We start from the raw sequence: 20,439 nt of genomic DNA, 5'->3' as shown, positions 1-20,439 counted from the left end.
AAAGAAAAGGCTAAAGTCAGCATTTTATCTGATAGCCTGTCTTCAGGAAATGCCTGTGAAAACAGTTTTGGAAAGTAATAGTTGATCTGGCTGCAGATATTCCCTGAAATAAGAAAGGTGCAAAATCCTGGTGCCATTTTTTGAATGATTTTATGATTTTTTTGTTGTTGTTATGGGGTTTTTTTTAAGAGAAAAGAAATTAGTTGTCACCAGAAGAGAAGTATTCTGCCACCCCAGGAAAGGCAGAGTGTCTTAATATGGATAAAGTATTAGAAGATACAAAGTTGACAGGCAAAGGAGTCACATAATTCTAAGTGCAAAAGGAAATTATTCTGCATGAAAAAATGAGTGAATGGAAAGGGATAGACAAACACAAAGGAGGCCACTATGGTGTTGAAGTGTTTACCCAGCAAGGCTCTTTCTGAATCTCTGAGTGCCATCATCACAATTTTCCTCATTCTCAGAATTTTTATGCGCTTTGTTTGGTTGGTTTTTTTTTAATTGACAGACAATTGTACCTGTGAAAACCTGAACCTTGCTCTGTTCTGCTGAATACCTTCTCTTCTTCATTCACTTGAAGGCATGCATTCTGCAGGAGAGGGAAACAGCTGGAGAGCTGGCAGGTGTCATACTGCCGTTAAAGACAATAAATGTATCTGCAGAGGTTTACAATTGTTATAACATCCTGACTAACCACCCCAATTAAGCAAGACATTGTAATTGTTGCTCCCAAAAGCGGGCTTCCCTTCATCCCTCACATTCACACTTATTCAAAACATACATGTCTCTTGCAATGGCAGTGGACTTGATCTCACTCTGTCAATAGCTTTTTATGGGGACAGAAGCTGAGTGCAATGGAGCCACACATCTGCAATGCAAATGCTATCCTAAACGTGTCTCCAGAAAGCAAATGCATAGCACATGGGAGCCCTGACAGATGTACTGTGTCCTGAAACCTGGGAGCAGCATCAATAACACCAACCTCACTGTCAGCACCCAAGGCCCTGGGGCAGCACTACCATGGGGGCACACTCAGTTGTAGGGTGACAAATAAGCAGGCATCTTCTCCTTCAATTTATGGTTTATTCTCCATTGGTTTAAAGACAGGAGAAAGCTCCTGAGGAAGAGACATGGAGAGGTGGCCTTCTGCCTGGAGCTAGTGGAGTGGTCTGAAGGGAGGATGGCTGGAAGATGCTGCACCTCCTGGCCTACTTGGCTGAAATGGCAGCTCAAAACTCCAGGCTTCCCTCAGTTGTGGTTTGTGGCTTATGGTTTCTTGGTAGAAGTGTCTCCCAAGGGGGAATAAGGGAGCTGATGCTACAAAACAGGCTGTAAATCACATGTCAGCTTTTATGGCCAATGTTCATACTTGTAGAAGCATCTTCCAGATTGCTCAGGCTGCTGGGCTGTAGGATGGCTCTTACCGAGCTGGGCAATATTGGGATTGTGCAAGCAGCACCATGGAAGCAGATCAGACACCCTGCAGATGATGCTGGGGTTGGGATCCCAGCAGCTGGACTGAGATGGATGTTTGGGGGCTGTAGAAGCATGTGCATTTTACTCAGCTGTAGCCAGTCCAGAGCCCCTGAAAGTGTCTGGTATATTAAATACTTGTAGGCTCAGGTACTGGATGCAGCACACCTGGAAACTGTACTGTAGAAACGAAGTGGCAGCCTGCCATCTAAGTCAGGCACTCCAGCATCCATGTCTTCCTCGCATCTGGTGCCAGAGTCAATCAGCCAAAGCAGATGCTGATCTGATATAGCTGTTACTGGCATGGAAATGGGGAGGGAACCATCCCAAATAACAGCAAAGTTAATATCTCTTTAGAAACTGCCTAAGTAAATAGACACAATAACCTAATCCAACCAAAAATTAAAAATTATTTCCCCGAACAGCAGCTAGTGGAAGATAAGAACTAGCCTCTATCAGGTCCAGAGGCCTCATGGACAGAAGGAAAAACAAGTGGAAGATCAAATGGATTGTGGGTCAAGTAAAGCACCAGGCAAAGAGGTTTGAGCCAAACCACAGGACACATTTGTCAAGCTCTTAAAAAAATAGAAATGCAGGATCAAAGCAGAAGCACTTTGCAAATATTAACATTTGTCACCTACTTTTACTTTTGATGTGCTTCATTTTGAAGACATTTCTCCCTTTTCTCTCTCTCTTTTTTTTTAACAGGATAATCTAATCTTTCAGTACACACACTTGCCTTCTTCAAAAGAAACACAGGGACAAAATTACTAAAACATGGAAGACTTTAATAAGAACAGATTAAAAAAACCAACATATGGAAAACAAATATTAAAAATATATTAAGCAGCAGTCCAGGGAAATGTTGTTAACACTGTAGTCAAATATTCTAACATAAAGGTTTTGGTAGTTTTCCCAACAAAATACAAATGAAACAATTACTCCTTGTATTGCTTAACATTTGAGTGGAGGAAGAGCATTCCTGTAGCACTTGCGCCAGCAACAGCATAAAGAAAATCACATTAGCACCAAATGGGTCACATTCATTACTGATCCATAGGTATTGTTTTGGAGATGCTACCCCATTGATTACCGGGATCAAAATATGGTTTAAAAAAAAAAAATACAAGGAGGAAAAAAAAAGGTTGAAAACTCTTTGTGGAGCATTTTCACCTGTCTGTTTGTCCATGCTACACTATTGAGAGGAATCCTTACTCAGCGGTGCGCTGATGTTCCTGCAAGACTGGGTTACAGCTTTGTTTTCTTCTGCCCTCCAGTCAGAAGGTTTCCATGTCTCCACTGACATCCTGAGCCATGGGACTGCAGAGGGAAACAGCCTTGGAGGACCTTGGGCATATGTTGAGAGCAACCTGCCGCACACTGAGCCACGGTGACCTTTTGCGTGCTGCGGCTGAGGCGCTGCTTTGCACGGCGCAAGATACACAACAACAACAATACCTCAGGCTGAATTTAGGAAATTCGGTAATTGTCAAGTGTGGTAAATCATCTTTAAAGCAAACACTCTTAAAAGCGCAGAGATAATGTTCATTCCCCCGGGACGAGGCGGTAGCGAGGAATAGCGAGGCTCTGGGCAGGGTTTCAAAGCAGCCCCGTCACACTGGGCGAGATAGTGCCGCCCGCTCCCAACGGGATTTTTGAGACTGCTGGCACCAGGGTGACAGGCCAGCAATCGTTAACAGGGGAAGTCTGTCTGGTGCCTGCTCTTTGTTCCAGCCCCACTTTCATATTTGAGAACCCTTAGTGTATACTTTCTATTCACAGCAACATTTCAGCCTGTCGCAAGTGTGGCCCCGGTGATTATAGTTAGGCAAATACAGCAAGAACCCACACATGCTTGAGCCCTTCAAAGTATCTTTTTTTCCCCCCGCTCAGTTTCCACTTGTTAATATTTGACCGAGTCTGTAGTTTGAACAAGTACTTCCCAAATATATTTCTGCTTTCAAAAAGAAAAAAAGAAAAGCTACCGAACGTTTACGGTGTTCAGAGCATTTATGGCTGAAACTTGTTCTGCAGGTTCAGCCATCTGTCCTGCCCATCCTTGCACAACTGTTCTCCTGTAAAATGCAATTGGCCTTCTTATTGGGGAATGCTCAACACCCCTGGCACCACATTCAATTCCTCGATATCCCACCAGGATGACTTCTTGGAAATACTAAAAGCAAGGCAGGTGCTAGGAAGATGTGGCTTAAGATGCTTACAGCTGCAGGGAGGAAGAAGGCATTGAAATGTAGATAACAATCTCTTAAGGATCCACCTGAAGGAAGGACATACCCAAAGTGAGGAATTGTGATCACCTCCCTAGAAGGATGATGGGATACATACTTCTGACTACATGAAAGGGAATTGCAGTAGCAGGAGGAACATCAGAGATGGGCCAATGTAAATGTTACTCAGATTAACAAGTACGGTAATTGCCATTCCTAACTGCTATCCACATAAAAGAGCTTGTCAAGGGGACCTATTCCCGTTATTCACCATTAGGAGACATGTACCTGGAATTTCACAGAAGCTGGAAAACACAGAGTTCCAGCATATCCAACAGCTGCCCTTCCAAGCTCTTTAAAATCTTAGCACAGGGGACTCAGTGGGATTTTACACAAAGGCTTCTTCATTCTGCTTCTGGCAGCATAAAGCATTTTAACGAGGATATCAATAGTGCTGTTTTGATAGAGGCTATAACAATTGTTCTTATGTGAATCTGTTCAACTGTTTTAAATCTCCTTAATCCTATGAGTGGACAAATTTGAAATCAGAGAATTTTACAGACCCAGATTCTTTTTTTTTCAGTCATGCCCATATACTAGTTCTGGATTTCATATTTCTGTATATAAGCCTATGCCCTGTACATTGATATTTTTTGCTCACCAAGATAAGAAAACAAGGATGCTGCAATATTAATAACAAGGCAGCCCATTTTCCTTTTGAAGAAAGTTTTTCTTTAAAAATAAGCTTTATGATAGATGTAAAAAATTGTGTGTTCTTAGATATAGCACTATTATAATGACTTTGAACAAGACTGAAAGGCTTTTCCATGAGCAAGGAAGGAATATGTGGGGTTCATCTCAAAGTCAGTGTAATTACACAGACTTACAGGAACAGCAAAAATGGCGTGGAAACTGTACTGTATGACAGCAATTCCACTTTCACATTTGCCTTGCTTGTCACTGGAACAAAGTTACTTTGGGTGAAGCTCAGTCCCACTACCACAATCAAAAAGTTCTGATCTCACAGGGAGACCAGGGGAAAAACATGTTGGGCAGACTGAAAATGGGAGAGAAGGTTTTTCTAACGGATTAACTTCCAAAAAATAAATAGCTAAGGTTAATAACATTTATTAGCAGTGCTAGTTAAGTGTTTGAACCAAGCAATTTTTTACCAAATTTGTCTCACTTTACCATGGGAAACCTTAGAAATACAGAAACCTTCAAAGCCAAGATGAAAAATCATGGCTCTCCATCTTCTCTAATGGCTGTTACAGTGCAGTTGAAGACACACAATCTCACCATGCCCCTGCAGACATCCTGGGTGAAGGCACAGTTTTGTTGAGCTGAGTTTTATGTGGCCACTTAAATATGTATAAAATTTTCCATTCTTTTCTTCCCATTCTTCTCACAGGCCATGGATGTTTCCTGTTCATTTCACAAATTGCAGATGTTAATGCAACATCTCCATTGTCTCTTCTCTGCTACCCTTTTTTCCAGGTGCCCCTTTACTTCCATGCATACTTCTTCCACTCTACCTTCTTATCTTCTACTTTCCCACTGGGCAATCACAGTTGGAGCTGTTTTGTCATTTTCTCCCTGGAAGACATCCCTCTTTCTGCAGCACATGGAAACATCACAGCTTTCTCTCCACTAATAACATTACACCAGCTCAAGCAGGCTAGCAGAGGCAACCTGCAATCTCTCGTCTATAAGGCCTATGGGTGCTGCCAAACGACCTCTCTTTGCAGCATTTCTTCCTCCTGGAAATGCAACCATGGAACAGTTAACATTTTCAAAGTGTAAATCAGGCTCCTATCTAGGATGCAACTGGTACAGTTGGAGCATGGTTGGTTTAAATCAGCTCATAAAATGAAAACTACATAATGAATGAGCACAGAAAATTGACTTGGCAAAACTCCACTGCAATGATTTGTTTTCCAAAGTGCAGCTGATTTACAGATTTGAGGCCTTCATTGGTGCTCTCTAGGTTTAAAGCAAGATATTTCAACAAAAATTATAGCTGAAGAGCCATTCTGCTAATCCAGGAAATGTTCTGAGGGTGACAGTAAACGCTCGAGGTATGTGCGAGAGGGCTATGTCCCAGCTGGTACTGTTACATCTCTGCATAAAGCAGCCAAGCAAGCAGAGTTCCTGGATTTATTGGCTTTCCAGGCCCCTGCCCTGCCCATGGCCCCAGAGCCATCCCACTACTCCAATAGGCCAGGCGTGGGTTTAGCTGGATTCCTGTAAATTCCCAACAAGTTTCCACCCCGTAGCTGGAACGGGCACGTGCAGACATTGCTGGCTCTGTGTGGCTCCCAGCTACCCAGCCCCAAAACCACCCCTTTTCATGGGGGCAGGGTGATTTCTTGAAGGGCAGAGGGAAGCCTTCAAGAGCTAAACCATCAGTAACAGCCCTTGGAGGAAACAAATGCTAAACAAGGAACTTCCTTGGGCCTGCTGCAGTTTCTCTTAATAAAGGGAGAACAAGATCTCCATGTGCTAGCTCCTCTCTGTGCTTTCCAACCCCAGCATTTAACTTTCATCTCATTCCTGAGCAAGGAACCAAAAGTTCTTGGAGAGACTGACCTACTACATGCTTTGCCAGTTGTAATGTAAGTCTTATTCCTTAATAAACTGGCAAATGACTCTGTTGTGGTGACAGAGGAACTGGTAGCTGACATCAAGTGGAATGCCTGGCTGCACACCAGCCATCTGTGGGAAGGTGTCCGCAGGCATTTAGGAGCTCTCCAGGATGGATAGATTTTTCTTTTTTTCTTTCTCCAGCATGAAATTAGATGATGGAAATCTAAAACTACTTAAGACATAACAAAGTGCCCATCAGAGATAATATAAGCAGTACAACCATACAAATGTCTGTGTCCTGAGTATCTTTACCCACTGTGTCAATTTAAAAACCAAAATGAGAGCACAAGGGAAATTCAGTAAGATGGACTGTGACCTCCCTTCGACTCCTATATTGCAATTAAGTCCTCTGGCTTAAGGATGTGATGAAGGAGGCTGATTTCTCTTTCAGAGGATGTGATATTGGCTTCAAAAGCCATGGAGATGTTTACTAACAGCTTCCTCGCAAATAAAAATAGGATAAAGAGTTTATTAAACTTTCAAACTTTTCAAGATGACAGACTCAAATTATTGTTCCATGTATGATGAGAAGAACGGAAAGACAGAGGCCCTTCTGCTGTGGGCTGGAAAGATGGCTTTGTTTCTAGCATACCTGAACTCCAGAAGTTGGGAAACAACAGATATTTCATATCACTCATTTACCTGGGTCTATGGAAAGAGAAGCTTAAAAGTTCTGCCACAATATTCTCATGACCAGAAATACTGACAGTCACCCAACCCTCCTCAGGGAGCCGGGAAAGGCTTGGAGAAGAAGAGCTTTTACAGGACAGAAATTGGTAGGAGACAAACTCAAATTACCCAGACATGACTTGGCAGCAAGAGGGGGCTAGTCAGAAGTGTAAATTCAGAGTTAAAGGTGTAAGATTTTCAAAGGGGCATCACAGTGCCTTGCTCACCACCACCTGGACTTTTGTGACACATTTTGGTGGTGTAATACCAGCAGGATGTCCCCACTGAATGGACAGCAGGCAGGAACTGGGAAACATGGCCCTTGCTAGTTCAGCTGGGCAAACAGGGCTGGACGTGCACCCTCCCTGACACAGAGCACCTGCCCAGCAAGGCACTCAGAGGCTTTTTTTTTTTTTTCTCCCCAGGGTTTTTGGCAGGAAAAAAGAAAATCCTTCAATTTTTCTGTACTTTTTTCTTGGTCCATTTTTTAGCCCTGGTTTCTTTCAAGCTATGTGTTCTTCCTCTTTGTGCCACATCCATGACTTTCTTTTACTCACAAATTGAAGTGGAAAAATGTTGGAGGAATAACAGAAAATTCTCTAAGAATTCTCTTTTTCTGGAGATAAATTCTGAATTTTTTTCTTCTTTTATTTTCATTTACAGATTTTCAAGCTGGCTGTTTTCTCTATCAAGGCTTGGAAAGACTCGATAGCTCCTAAGGGCATGTGAAACCAAACTCACCACCCTGATTCTTAAAATCCTCAGAAGGTCAACATTCAGCAATGCAAAGCGTGAGACTATTACTTCTTGCATTTGCACATCATTATTATCCACTCGAAACTATAGCTGAAGGAAAGACAGGGAAAACCACAGGGATTCATGTGGCTACCAGGGAAAATTTGCAATTGCCTTAATGTGGATAATATAATTTTTTTGTCAATGCTTGCAGGGCAGTGTAAGGGGGCAGCTTGGCTCTGTGTGTGTAGTCACACAGAGTAGCAAGTTGGTGGCATGAGCAGGAGTTTGGGGGGGGGAGTTGGGGTTTTTTTGCTTCACTTTTTTTTTTTTTTTTCTTTTTTTTCCAATAGACCTGGGCAAAGTTTTGTGTAATTTTCCAGTGACCTTGATTATGCAATTGGGTATGGCTGCTGCCCTAGACGACATCAAAGATGCCACTCTCATCAGGTGGCAGGCAGCCCTAGCCAGGTGAGGGACACTGCGAAAGCACCAGGCAGTGCCAGGGGCAGATGGCTCTCCAGCCTGCCTTGTTTAATGAACTTCTCCTGGGAAAGCTCTTATTTATTGCTCCCACTCTTTTTTTTTTTTTTTCTTTTTTTTTTTTTCACGCAGGGAAGTTTCAGAGCTGCCAGTCACAAAACACACAGAGGCATCATCAGTTAGACGATGATTTACTGCAAATCAACTGGATTATTTATTTTCCCTTTCAAACAAGGAGAGGAAGGTCCCAATCCAGAAACAGCACGTGCAATTGCTCCAGCCAGGAGCTCAAACCCCACTGAAGAGAAAGGGTTAAATTCAGCCCCCTTTGAAGTCAGCGAGGGCAGCCCTTCATCTGCACAGGGCCAGCTCTTCCTCCCAGCACCAAGCGCTTTGATGAATCCGCACCGTAACGCCCAAACGAGGTGCAAAGCAACATCCACGACTCCAGGGTCCCTCCCTGATGCCGACACAAGGCTTTGGAGCCAGGCTGGAGCCGGGGCTGGGACACTGCCCTTCCACCCTTTCTTCCAGAAACGTCAGGAATATCAGGTGAGAAACCCCTGGCTCCTCTCTGCAAGCCTGGCCATGGGCAGACAGTAAAGAGCGGTCGCCGTGCGGAGGCAGTGGGGCGAGGCAAGCAGAAGTAATGCTGCCCCAAAATTTCTGTGCTATTGGAGACCCTGATCATCATAAACCTCCTCACCAACCTCACAGGTACAGAGGAAACCAATTACAGTCTCAAACTGCAAAAATGTGGCTAACATTACCCAGAAACCCTCCCATCACCGCCAGATTATCTTTCAATGTTACCATAATTTCACCCTTCCCCCAAAGACAGATGAAAGCCACCTACACCCAGTGTTTCAGGTGGTTGAATGTTAGTTGTTTTTGTGGTGGGACCTGCTATGAGAGGTTTGTACCTGGTTCTCTTTGAATACTTCTCTCTTTTTGGTCCCTTTACCACAATTTCTGTTCCCTGAAAGCCTGGGAGGCAGATCTTAGCAGGCAGGTTATCTGTCTCCCAAGTGCTCTTGACACAAGTGAGACAAAGAAGAATGAAAATTGCCCATTTATCCTTGGTTTTCAGATTTTTTTTGCATCAAGAATTTTCTGACCTAAGCAAGTTCTTTCCAAAGCATCTTTTTTTCTTCTCCCCCCAAAAAGGCAGAAAATTGAGTGAAAAATAAGAACGAAGAAAAAGATAAGGTCTGGTCAATCAAGCCCCAGGTCTCTTGTCTCCAGTTTGTGATTATGTTTTATGATCTCAGACACAACAGATTGTGAGCCTGCAATGTTTGGAAATAGTAGATGATTAAACCTTCTGGCCAGGTGTAAATGCAACCTTTGTCTTCTGATGACTGTGTGAGAATTACCTTCCTTCTCAAAGTCCCTGGCTGGCCCTGCTCTCTTACTGATACAAACATCCCTGCTTGGAGCTACAACCACAATGTTCTTCCACTTTATTTCTTATCTATCCACAGGCACCATCACAGCCCATACCATTTCAACTGTCCTGAGACAGAGGGAAAAAAAATGCTGAGTAAGCCACCAAAAATTTGAAAGAGTGCGGCCTGTAAGTTTTTCTACTTCTTCACCCAGGGGGATTTTGTACCAGATAAATAATAAAAAATGTGTAATGATTGACTAGGCTTTTAAACCTGAGCTGAAGGTAAGTTTGCCTTGCTGTTGCAGTTAAATATTCTCACTAGTCCCCTTCTTTTTCTCCAGTTGATCATGCCATGAAGTCCCATTCAGTCCCTGATGCATTCTTTATTCTTTAGAAATTTGGGCAATAGTCAAATCTGACCTTTAGAGCCATAAACAAATTAAATTGTTTCACAACCAAATAATATGAAACAATATTGAATAGCTAGGCTTCCGCGGAGTTTCCTCTTAAAGAGAAAGAAGCCCTGGAACAGCACAGATGTGGGAGATAGAGGGAGAGAGATGGAAAACAGGGGATGCTGGTACCCCACACAGCAATGAGATGGCCAAGCAGTGGAGTTTGGCTAGGGACCGATGGGTATTAGCACTTTGGAAAACGTTGTGAGTGGCATTTATTAATTATTGTCTCTTATGGGAACAGAGCACTCCCCGAGAGCCGTACCCCGCTGCACAGACACCAGTGCCAGCAGCGCCTCGTGCTCTGGCTGCGCTTCAAGGTGAAACCCAAAAGTGGCCACAGCGGCCTTGGTGCCACTGGGTCGGAAACCATTTCTGCTCTCCACTGTTTGTCTGAACTTTGGCTGCAGGCAGCCCAGCCTTCCTGCGCACACAGCTCCTGCTGCCACACACGGTCCTGCTGACACGGCTGAGGGGCAGGGCTGTGTCACCTGCTGTCAGCTCTGCAGGGACATCCTTGAGAGCACGGCCGCTCCCTTCCCCTTGGATTGCATGCAGGAAGCTGACAGCTGCCGAGGCGGCAAGAAGTGAGTCCTCTTTGGAGAGATGCTGTCGGGTTCAGCACCTCTGTGGAGCATTGCTGGAATGCAAAGCATCTGGAGCAGATGTGGAAACGTGATAAGGATCCTTGCTGTCCTTAAAAACACTATGAAGTGGCCGGGTAGGGATTCCCCTGGCAAAGGGAGATTCCCCACCTGGCACCAAGCAGATCTCAGTTGCCAGTGAGGCTCTGGGACCACCACAGGCAGCCCACCCTCAGGTCCCTGAGGAGATCTCTGCTGTGGGTGGCACCCTGTCGCCTGCTCTCCTGTCTCCTTTGCAAGGGGACACCCCAGCTGGAGACAGGCCACCCCTCTCCTCCCTGGCCTGTGCAGCCAGTTACGGTTTATGCATAAAGGCACAGACAGAGAAAGAAACAGAGCAATGAGAGGAGCTCTGGGCCAACATGAGCCACACAGTACTGCAGCTGTATTGGGCAGGTGGCCCCCACAGGCCCCTTGCTCTGACACCACGGCTGGCAAAGGCGTCCCTGCGCCCCTGGGCACCCATCAGCATAACAACAGCCCATCTGCAGGGCACCACTCAGCACCTACAGCAGCACCAGGACTCTCAGTACAGAGAGATCCCAAACCAAATTAATTCTTTCTCTACATGACGTCTACATGCACAGTGCAAGCAACAATCTGTTTATTGTACAAATGACACTCATAGCTGCTTCTTTTCCCTGAGGCTGGACACCTAAACTGCCATTACTGTCACTGCTATGAAAAGCATTGAATTACCTACAGGTATGTGCCATTTACAAAGCAGAGGCGGCAGACATGAGGCACATTTGGATGCCTTAATTAACTTGAAGAATTATGAAGCCATGCCTGTAACTGAACTATAGTCTTGCCTTCTGTAAACCGTTTGACATAAGAATGATGAGTATAAGAATTAGATGTAGGAATACATCTAAATATTTATACTACATTCATTACACCAGTATCTGAGCACATGTTTATGTTGTAAGCTCCACTTTTACATCCGTTCATTTTGCTTTGCTGTGTAACCCCAGGTTAGCCACTGCTCAGTGCCACGGTGCCTTTCTTCGGGCACTGACTTGGTTCTGGGATGATTCAGGGTAAAGCTCTTTCTCTGGGCAATGCATTTCCATTCTCTTGGTGCAAGACTTGCTGAGGCTTCAAAACCAGGACCAAGGTTTGACCAGACTTCTGACCTAAACCAGGCTGGCAACCCCTACCCCAACAAACCGAACCTCCTCACGTCGTATTTCAAAGTCCTCTGACGCAGGGCAAGGAAATGCTGTGGCTGGGATCCAGTAGCTGCTGTCATCAAAATGCTGACAGAAACAGAGGTTAAGGGTACTAAATATTTCACTGTTAACAAAGCCAATTTAACACGGGTTTTTGAAGACTGGGGAGACGGGGACTCTGCCAGCACTGATACTGAAATACACACAAAGCTCTGAAACTAATTTTGAGTAAGGTTTTAGAAATCTTCCCATTAGATGAAATAATTGTGCATTTTGATCAAATGTTTTCCTCTGTCTTTAATGCTTGTTCTTGTTTAAAATGTTAACCAGTAAAATGAATAAAATTAATTTTTGGGGAGCAAAGTCAACATATTTGATTTTGAAAAGTTCAGGACAGGGTTTCTTGTGCCTTGGCATTTTGTTCCTAAAATAAATTTGCTAATAAATTGTTATCCAGAATTATCCATCTAATTCTACAATTATTATAGCAAAAAGCAATCTTAGCAATTATACACTCTCTCACACACAGGAATTTACCTTTTTTTGCCCACGGAACAGAGTTGCAAGTGCTGCAGGCAGAATTTTTGACCAAAGGGCCATTTTGTTTAGCAAGCTAAATGGTTGGACAGGGTATTTCTAATTTTTTCTACTAGACACAATGACCCTGTCCCCTTTCCTCATTCCAGAAGATCTCTTGAAGTCAGCATCTTCAGGGAGGTGGTCCCAGCAGAGGCTTTCCCCCAACCACCTTGATTCTACATTTCCAGCCCATCTTCTAGCACTCCAGGCAACAGACACAGTGTCATCACAGGCTCAATGACTGACGGCTCCCTCCATGAAGCTCAGTCATTTAGCATTGTCACTTTGTTTCTACAAAGCTGTTCTGTCGTTTCCGTGACTGCCCTTCTTTCCCCTCCACGCACACGATTTCCCCAGTCAGTGCCCTAAGCCGAGCTCTGAAATGTAGCAGCTCCCTTGCCGTCCTCCTTGAAAAATGAGTTTTGCTTTGTAAGGGAAAATTCTGTTTTGCCAGCAAGGTGAAGAGCAGGAATGCCATCCTGGTCTCTGCAGCCACATCTCCAGGGGAGTGGGTGGGAGGTGTTGGCCACTGCTGGCGGCAGAGCCTGGGAGAGCCAATTTAGGTGGGACAGGGATTTGCCCCCTGGACACGCGCTGGCAGGTGGCTGCTGGGGAGCCCAGGCTCCTTGCTAAGGGCCATTTGCATTACAGGAATGCCTCTCACCTCCATCTCTGTCTCTCACAGCAGTTTTGATTACCGGGATTCAGCCCCAGACTGTTTCATCCTATTCCTGCTTCATCCACCTGCTATTATCTCCCGCCGTTCTTGAGAAATTACTGCCAAATTATGCTGGTCTCTCTTTTTTTCCTCCCCATCATTAATTTCTTTTCTAGGGTGGAGAGCTTCCCAGATCACCCTCCACCCACTTACACACATGCATGCACACACACACACACTTTATAGAAAGTGTTTACTTATGCGGGGGCAATAGTTTAAAAGGTAAATGAAATAGAGGACGCAGCCTGGATTGGCTTAGCAACACAAACAGTGCCAGCAGGTAAAGGGCCCAGGCCTGTTCTTTCCCACCTCAGAATTGTTTTAAAATGACACCCCTTCATAATTAATTGTACAGCACCTGATTAGTCACTATTGACAGACCTAGAGCCAATTGACTTTTTTCTCTTCTTTTTTATTTTTTTTTTTTCATCTGGCTGGGTAGAAAATATGAAGTGCCTGTAGCCACACACACAATATACCTTCTGGTGATTACATCAGGCAGCTGAGCAATTAGAGCTCGTAGGATCAGCTCAGGAGCTGGAGGCTACAGCAGCAGGATCACAGCCCAACCTTACCCTTTAATATGAAAATGAAGAAGGGAAGCAACAAATTCAATAAACCCTAAAAGTCAAACAAAGCCAACTGGGAGCTCATTTTTGATAAGCTGAAGGAAGAAATGGAGCTGATAAAGCCGTGTGCTTCTTCTACTGCTCTGGTCTCTCTCCTGCATGAGGAGGATTAAATTAGCCAGGAGGCAGACCTAAGTGAGAAGGCAACCCCAGTGGCAGAAAATGTGTGTGTGGTTCATCAGCAATGGAGTTGGGTCAGAAGGGGTGGGTTTGTACCCCTTTCCACTTCCAGGCATCTGTGAGCACTTTGCAAAGCAAATGAGTTTGCTGTGGGACAGGGCAAGGACACATCCTACCAGGGGAAGCTACAGGCAGCCTTCGCTCACCTTGATCTAAAACACCATTATCTTACTTGAAACTTTGGAAAAACAAAGTCAGTCTCCACCACCAGGAATGCAGTTGAGGTCCTCCATCTCCAGATCTCCAGCAGCCCAATTCCAGACCTGCTGCTTCCACGCACTCCAGTCAGCCTGGTATCAGCTCAGCCCAGCCATTGTACAACCCAGTAAAGCCGAGTCCTGCCCCTGTGCAAACACTTTACTCCCAAAGAAGAGGATCTGTACAAGACCTCAGCCAACTTCAGAGTACTTCTGAGTGAGGTATTAAGCCAATATCAGTGTCTACACAGGCGTTTGCTCCAGAGTGAGTTAATCAGTTTAAACCCATACCTTTGGGTAAATACTTGTGTGCAGGCAGACAATGACTTGGGATTTGACCAAAGCGCGGTGAATACAATGTGAATGAATGTGTGCTCTGAATAAATAAATAATTAAAGACACACCTAATTAAGGCTCCTCTGTGGTCATTCTTGCAGATGAGGCACTGTATGCAGGAAACCTCTGGGTCAGCTCTAAAGCAGATTACATTAATTTATCAAAGGACCTCCTGTTCTGAAAGCTGATGAGTTCATCAGGAATGTTTTGCTCTGAAAAACTCTCCTGCATGGAAAGGCCTCAACATTGCCTGTATTTAAACTTCTTTGACACAGGTGATTTTACATCCTAGATGTAGTGACTTCCAGATTTAGACCCAAAGCACAGGAGACTGCAGAGCAGAAACTCCACAGCTGGCTGACAAGAACCACTTGACTGCAGGAGTAGTTCAAGCCCCTTGGGTCCAAGGTGACAAGCCCTGCTAAAGATGCCTAGCCCTGGACTGGGTTAGTAACATGGTACTGATGTACTCAGAGCTACTTTCTCAGTTTAAATCAATATAAAATGCAGCATAAGGTTAGTAGAAACTGCCTCAGTTAAACTAGAACTAAGTCACAGCTGTTTAGAGTACCAGTTTAGGGTCCAGTTCTCTTTGGAAGAATGTAAATACTGCAACAGTTAATGTCCTGAGATCCCATAGATGAACTCTAGGATCAGGAATGTATCACAAAATTGCAAGTTCAAGTAGTTTGGAAAAGACCTCTGAGATCATCCAGTCTCACCTTTGACTAAACACCATTTTGTCAACTAGACCATGGCACCAAGTTCCACATCCAGCCATTTCCTGAACACCTCTAGATATGGTGATCCACCACCTCCCTGGGCAGCCTGTTTCAATGTTTAACAACCCTTTCTGTGGGGAAATTCATCTTCATGTCCAACTTGAACCTCTTCAGGTGCAGCTTGAGGCCATGTCCTCTTATCCTGCCACTTGTTGCCTGGGAGAAGGGATTGGTCCCCAGCTGGCTACAGTCTCCTTTCAGGGGGTTATAGATAGTGATAAGGTCATCCATGAGCCTCCTTTTCTCAAGGCCAAACAACCTCAGCTTCTTCAGCTGCTTCTCATGGGACTTACCCTCTAGACCTTTCCCCAGCTCTGCTGCCCTTCTCTAGACACGCTCCAGCACCTCAATGTCCTTCCTGAATTGAGGGGTCCAGAACTGGACACAGCACTCGAGGTGTGGCCTCACCAGTGCTGAGCACAAGGGGACAATCACTGCCCTGGTCCTACTGGCCATACTATTGATGATACAGGCCAGGATGCCATTGGCCTTCTTGGCCACCTGGGCACAGGCTGGCTCTTGTTCAGCTGGCTGCCAACCAGCACACCCCGGTCCTTTCGCACTGGGCCACTTTTCAGCCACTGTTGTTGAAAAGTTGCACACTCTGTTGAGGGAGAGATGAGAAGGACTGACACTGGGGCAGAGGGTGAACATGATATCTGTCTCAGTCGGTGTTTGATGCCACCTGAAAGGTGACTCCAGTTACGAATGTTTCAGGCGATGCTAAGAGGGGAAGATCTGAATGCCACTTCCAGAGGAGGAAGCAGCCAAGAGATCAGGTCTCCCAGGAGTGATGCCTGCTGTTCCAGATCACACTGAGCACATATGGAGGAAGGGCGTTAGGAAGGCACTAAAGATGGGAATGCTGGGCCCAGTGACTCAGAACACAGGCATGGGATAGCGCAAACTCTGGTTCTATTGCTCACTTCTGCTCGCCTTGTGGACTTCACATGAGCTCACTTGCCTCTGAGCTATGGAATCTACTTAGATAATACATATCCTAGAGGTCACGATGTTGCCTTGTTTTGTGTGTGTGCAATTGTGTGTGTGCAACAGCAAGACCAACAGATCCCCAGATCCCAAGGTACTGCAGCAATGTGAACGATCCTGATAAGGGGAGGAGCAAGAGACCATGGAGTCCTGCTTCCCTGGGACACCAGCAGCTGAAATCCATTATGGACAACATTGTAATAAATGCTGATAATTTTCTGTTAGTAGAGGACAAGTGTCTGGGGGTGGGAGGGCAGTGCATACAGGCTGAGTGCTTCAGGCCAGATGCTGAGGAAATGCTGTCAAACATGAATGGCCTGAGCATGGGGATACAAAATTTTGTGGAAGTCCCACCTTGATCATTAGGGAAGACCTACCAGTGAGTTTGTACTTCTGAATGTTATTTACCCCTGACATTATCACGCTTGATCTGGCTGTATTTTTCTAGCTCTTGAGTGGCTTTTCTTCCATGGGTTTGAAGCTATACATATGTAAGAGAGATGTGTCTGTACCCATACCAGCAGATATACATTAGCCATAAGGCTATCTAAAGGATATTCTGTGTGCAACAGCTCATAGACTTGAATTATTTTTCTTTCTCATTAGTAGTGGTTAGGAATGACAAATTCTATTCTGCAGATTATTTTACCATTACAAGATTTTTGCCATATTGATACCAAAGTATTAACCTGAGCTGCTACCTTATTTTAAATTACAAAATTGATATTCAGGAGGGCTTTGTTGGGATAATTCCAGGAAAGTTCACTTTGCCAAAGATGATGATTCATTAGTTGAATCCTTTACTTGGAGTAAAATGTTGAGATAACAGGTTTTAATTTCATCCTCTACATGAAATGCAGAAGACTTAGTGACTTGTTTCAATATATTTGATCCCATCAGAACTGGAATTCTTTTTGTATGAAATGTTTAGAAATTTAAAAAGGAATAACTGTTCCACTCAGGCTTTAATATATCCTGCAGTTATACCAAGCATCACTGTCGCTAGTTTGCATCTTTTTTATTCTCTTTGTACTTTGCCTGTGGGCATTAGCCAAGAGGCAGGACCCAGAGGAAGATAATTTAAAAGAGTCAGTAATCCATGAATAAGCTATTTCTTGCAGGAGAAACCATAAATTTTGCCACAGTTGTCCAACTCAGGATGCATAACAGTACTCCCACAGCACATTGTTATTCCAGAGGACCATTAATTCCTGCCAACTTTTGCTTGTTTGTCTGTAGATATTTGACTGTTTGTTCAAACCATGGAATGATAGTCTGAAGATACCTACACGCAGGGAGCATTTGCTCTTTACTATTTGCACTGTCATCTTCTATTGTCTTCATGCAGTTGAGTAAAGCTAAAAGGACTGTGCCATGGTACTGGGGCAACATGCCACAAATTGTCTCTCATAAGAGTTTTATCAGATAAGCAGCATGTTGATCTAAGAACCCGTCACAAAGAGAAAACTTGCTAGATAGCTCATTTCCAAGGAAAACTCGATCCGTTTGAAACTTTCCTTCCAGCAGCAGTCAAGACCCATCATTTTAAGAAAAAATACTGTAAAAATAAACCCATAATGCACCTGTAGAATTGTGCATTCTTGTTACTGGAGAGATCTCTGCCTCTGCCCGTACTGCTTTTGTAGGATGAGAAGGTTGTAATGGGGTCTCACCAAGTCTCAGCGAAGTGAAGACAGCTCTAGTAGACTCTTGCTCTGGGATCAAGATTTCCAAAACCACCAAAAAAGTGGAGAATGTGCAGGAAAATACAGATCAGAGGCAGCATCTCTCAGTCAGTGTCCAGCTTTTTAAAAGAAGGCTGGGTTGGCTTGCTGGTGGTACAAATCCATTCAGAAGGAAACTGTGTCACATAGCAAACACCACTTACTTTTGGTAGGGAAAGACACAATATAAAGAAGTGGAATTTGAAGCCAGATTAAGTGGGGGAAAAAAAAAAAGAAAACAAAAATTGATGTGAGGACTTACAACTACATTCTTTGCAGTGAAGCATGAGCAGAATGGCAGCAAGCTGCTGGGCTCCCCAGGGGGACAAAATGCAGGGAGGAGCTGTGCGGCCAGTGTTGTGTGGGAGACCCCCAGAGCTGTGCTCTGGCACCTTCAAAGCTTCACAAATAACACTGGAAGGACTAAAACCACTAACACTTGTGTTTAGCTGCTGATGTCAGTAGCCACCTGTTACACAATTTTTCCTGATTTTCATCTTTCGCAATCATTTCTATTCCTGTAGGAAAATGTTTGGAACCTCGAAAGCATCTTTATCCACTTACTTCAATAGACATATGATTTTTCTCAGAGCAGACCACCCCCATCCACTTGCTAATGCCTTAGCTTTCCCAGATTGTTGCACTCCCAGATGCTAAACACTAATCACCAAGCAGGGAGGCGTGTGCAACCACCAGGAATAGATCTTTTACATCCCACGTTAGGTCATGACAAATGACTTGCCATTAATGAATTTCATCGGGACTAGCAGGGTGGGGGATGCAGGTGTGGTTTTCAGAAATCCCAGTGGCAGCTGTTCGAGGTGCAGCAGCCACAGAGGCAGCAGCAGGAGTGCATGCAATGGTCAGACCTGAGAAGTGACTGGACTGTCCAAACCACGGAGATGTGAAGCAATGCAAGAGACAGAGGGGCCTGAGGTCAGCTTAGGCTGGTATCGTTTGAATAAATCCAGGCTGTACAAAACACTTGATGATTTAGGTAATTTTTTTGCTTTTTCTGCCGTCATTTTTTAATGCCTCTGCATCCATAACATGTCTTATCCTTTGATTTTCCACAGTTCTTTCAGTCCATAATTCCCCTTCCCTTCCCTGGCCTATTATTTCTGTCTCCACTGCTAACGAAGTAAACCTCTACTAGAGGCAGCACTGGTGGGATCATTGCAAATCAGCCCTCCACAAAGTCATTTTGGTGCTGGCCCTGCATTTCCTGAGGGTGGAGTGGGGTCACATCCCGGTGCTTTCAGTACCACCATCGATGACACCACGCTCACCTGGCTGGATGTCCTGCAGCTTAGCCCAAGGGGCAGAGGCAGCAGCTTCGCGCTGCGTTTGCACAGAGCTGCTCATTTCTTCAGCCCCTTCACCCTCCCTCGCCAAGAAACATCCTCCCTAGCCAGACATCCCATATTATGACTAAGGCAGAAGGCCACAGGTTTAGTCAGTTTGTGTACAGTTTGCAATTATTCAGCTGTTTTAATGAGAAGAAAGACCTTGAGGCCCGTGATGTCAGAGATAAGAAAGTGTGGAAAGCAGCAGATGTGTGACCTTGCTGCTCTCCTATTGCTTTCTCCTTTGTTGTGTGTGCTGCAGCCCTTCAAGGTTTTAATGCCAGGAGGGGGTGAGGGGAAGGCAGAACGCAGGTTTCACTGTACCTCAAACCCCTGATTCGTGGAGCAACTCCTGGCTTTTAATACAAGGCTAGTGACAAGCAAAACCCAGCAGCTGCTTGTGAGCTGTGGTCTTGTAGGCTGTAGCCCTGTCCAGCACCTGGATATTTCTTCTCCTCGATAAATTGGGATAGAAGTTCTTAGTATCCAGTATTTTCCCAGACAGAGAAGTTTTCCAAAAGAACAACACCAGTGAATGAACACTGGGAGTCTTTTTCAGACAGAACACCATCTCCAAACACGTGACCAGGACTGAGTGAAACATTTCAGTTTGACGTGCGTTTGTGCCCTTTGGCCTAGCAGGGAGCTGCACTGTGAGAGCTGGAGCCAGCAAACAGGCAGAGGTGCCTAAACCAAACCTCAGTGGCCCCAGAGACACCTGAGTACAAAGGTTTCATGCTAAACTTCTCTGCTCAGGTGCCTTCAGACATCTGGGATGTACCTGGCTTCTTAAAACATGGCCAAGCTGAGTGGGAAAATGCCTAAACCTCACAGGTGTCTGTGCCAGGGTGTCCTCCCAGCTGTCTTGCCAACAGCATCTCCTCTTCGGAGCACTGTCTGGGCATGGGGTTGGTGCTGTGCCTTCAAGTAAACCAGGAAAACACAGCTTCAATACAAAACTGGTCGGATAATGCAGTCCAAGAAGCAGCTGGTGGTGGTTGTTGTCAACAAAGGGGAGAGACACAGAGGGGTGGGTAGAGGAGGCTTGTACCCGGCATCATCTGTC

At 44.8% G+C, this 20,439-nt stretch overlaps 2 long non-coding RNA genes across 2 annotated transcripts in view; both read left to right on the top strand.

Annotated features, from left to right (window-relative positions):
• LOC119697298 overlaps positions 1-973 on the top strand; it is a 31,814-nt gene extending 30,841 nt beyond the window's left edge. Inside the window, exon 5 of the long non-coding RNA XR_005255815.1 lies at positions 509-973. This is a non-coding gene — a long non-coding RNA (uncharacterized LOC119697298). The remainder of the gene's footprint in view (positions 1-508) is intronic.
• Positions 974-2,760: 1,787 nt separating this feature from the next.
• LOC119698303 lies at positions 2,761-14,563 on the top strand. The gene is made up of 6 exons (XR_005256103.1): positions 2,761-2,955; positions 7,677-7,804; positions 8,102-8,219; positions 8,364-8,783; positions 9,716-9,807; positions 10,321-14,563. It is a non-coding gene; the product is annotated as an uncharacterized LOC119698303 (long non-coding RNA).
• Positions 14,564-20,439: the final 5,876 nt, after the last annotated feature.

Source organism: Motacilla alba, chromosome 2, assembly GCF_015832195.1.
Source record: "Motacilla alba alba isolate MOTALB_02 chromosome 2, Motacilla_alba_V1.0_pri, whole genome shotgun sequence".
Taxonomy (NCBI): Eukaryota; Metazoa; Chordata; class Aves; order Passeriformes; family Motacillidae; genus Motacilla; species Motacilla alba.
The sequence above is the reverse complement of the archived record's forward strand: the minus strand, read 5'-3'. Positions and strand labels throughout refer to the sequence as shown.